Below are 2,744 nucleotides of genomic sequence, written 5' to 3'. Positions count from 1 at the left end.
CCACTGTACTATCTCTCCAGCCCTAATGTTTTGATTTTTTTTTTGCTTTTTGAGTCACACCTGGAAATACACAGGGGTCACTCTTGGCTCTGCACTCAGGAATTACCCCTGGTGGTGCTCAGGGGACCATATGGGATGCTGGGAATTCAACCCGGGTCAGGTGCGTGCAAGGCAAACACCCTACCCACTGTACTATAGCTCCAGCCCCAATGTTTTGATTTTTGAATAAGGGTTTAGCTATAGCTACAGTAAGAAATATCCATTTAAATGACCTAATCCAGTTTACGATTAGAGATGAAATTTTCTAAATGGAAAATAAATAAATACCATACGGTGACTACTATTTCATTCTATTTTGCTGCATGTAATTTTCTTGGTTGAAATGAGCTTCAACAAAAATGATGAATTTTGTCTTCCCCATTCTTAAAATTTTCATTTGCCCCATGCTCTCTTCACTCTCTGGACCAAGAAGGGGTTTTTACCATGTTCCAAAAAAGAGTATAGGGGCCGGAGCAATATTGTAGTGGGTAGGTTGCTTGCCTTGCAGGTGGTCAACTGTGGTTCGATTTCTGTCACCACATATGATACTCTGAGCTTCTCCAGAAGTGATCCCTAATTTTTTTGGTCAAAAACCTCAAAAATAAAATATATTACAAATTCCATAGTGCTATGATTTCAAATTATGTAAATTTATCCAGTAGGAGGACAGTTTTTTGAGTGCTTAACTGCTTCACTGCTCTAGCCATGCCTTTAGCACAGGGCTTGAGAAACTATGACCCACAAACCAAAAGCAGCCCTTTCTTTCATACAGAATTGACATATAATATTGTATTAGCATCAGAGGCCGTTTAAATATTTGTATATACTGAAAATGTGCACCACAATAAATCTTATTAGCTTTGTCATGAACTCACAGGAGCTAAGAATGGATTTCCCATTTTTAAAAGGGTATAAAAAAAACCAAAGTAGTATTTTAAGACATGAAAATTCTGATAGTAACTTCAGTGTTCATAACACGGAGTTTTATTGGAGCCAGTCATGCCCATTGATGCACAGATTGTCATGGCTGCTTTCACACTGTAATGACAGTGTTGAACAGTGAACATACGGCCTATCACAGCACAAAACATGATCTCTTTCTAGAACTTTGCCAATCCTTTTGGTGGTTGCTTGTCTTTTACTCAGTTTCACTGAGGAGACTGACGATGAAATGATATGTATTGGTGAACAAATTTTCTGGGGAGTTTTGGCTACAGCCCGTATGAGGGAAGCAGAAGAGATTTCCATATACATGCCTCAGCCACGTCTATGGAAACTTGAGAGCTGGAGTGACACTTTCCAACGGTGCCAAGCAGAATGAAACAAGGTTCGCTTAGGTACTCTAGCGCCACAGAAAGGGCTACAACCTTAGCTGAGAAGGTTCAGTTGAGGGCGCCTTTTTTGAAGTGGAAATTCCTAAGAGTTTTTTTTCATCATCGAAACTCTGGGCAGCTGCCAGGTGAAAAGCTTCTTGCCCAGAAAGTGCTATGCAGGAAGAGCCAAATAACGGTATTGAAAACATTTAGTTGAAGCACTGTGATTCACAATACTGTTAATGGCAGGGTTTCATGCACACATCATTCCGACACCACACCCTCCACCAGAGTGTCTGCTTTCTCCCACCACTGACAGTGCCTCTCCCCCACAGCCCTGTTGCTCTGCCGTCAGAAACTCAGTTCTGTAAACTAGTCCTCAGGTTCTTTGGCCTTTGGCTTTTGTTATTCCCTTACTAAGTTTCTTTATATCCATATAAGAGAGATCACTCCATATCTGTCCTCTATTTTTTGGCTAACTTCAGAGGGTGTATCAGTATTCCTAAAGGGAATACATTTTTATATTTACATATGCATACATATTTGCATACATATATGTAGAGTGGATGAATTTTTAAAAATAACTTATAATATTGCTTAAGGAAGCCTGGTTTTAAAATAATTATTCAGAAATGCTATTTACTCTTTTAAATATATTACAATAATATATATTATGTATCATAGCTGGGCTCACAGAAGTTAAATCATTTACCTGAGGACAAACAATGGGTCATGAAATTAGGTCCAGTTTCATTCAATTTGAAAGCCTTGGTTCTGAACTCTATCCTCTGTTATTGTTGACCATACAATAAAAAAACTGGTGTTCTACTACAAGGAAAATGAACACATTAGTTTTTTGTGTGAGCCCTTTTCCGTTTGATCAGGCCTCATGTATATGAAGCATGTGCTCTATCACTGACCAATACCCTTAAGACATGTACATTTATTTACCAGAATGTTACATCATTGTTTTCCTTTATAGTATCTTGCTTGATGATATGTAATATTCTCTCCTCTCTACAGCACCAGCATTGGTTTATTTCTCCTTCCAATTCCAAATGGTCCCTGTAAACATAAAGTACCTGACTCACATGTATCAAATGGATGAATACATTTTGGCTGTGTTGGAAACCGCAGCTGATGGTCAAATTGAAAGACTACCAACATGAAAATCAGATAACTCTGACTAGAAGAAAGTGTAAATGAGATTCCTTATCAAGGAGAAAACTTACAGAATAAATGAGCTTAATTTCTTATAGCAGATAAATAATAATATGATAAAAATGCATCAGACTGAGATATCATCATGAATATTTTCCTTTTTGCTCCGGAACTGAGAAATAATTGGCTAAGGAACATGGGTTATTTCTTCAATGGATATTTCTGTGATGT

The sequence above is a fragment of the Sorex araneus genome, chromosome X, assembly GCF_027595985.1.
Source record: "Sorex araneus isolate mSorAra2 chromosome X, mSorAra2.pri, whole genome shotgun sequence".
Taxonomy (NCBI): Eukaryota; Metazoa; Chordata; class Mammalia; order Eulipotyphla; family Soricidae; genus Sorex; species Sorex araneus.
The sequence above is the reverse complement of the archived record's forward strand: the minus strand, read 5'-3'. Positions refer to the sequence as shown.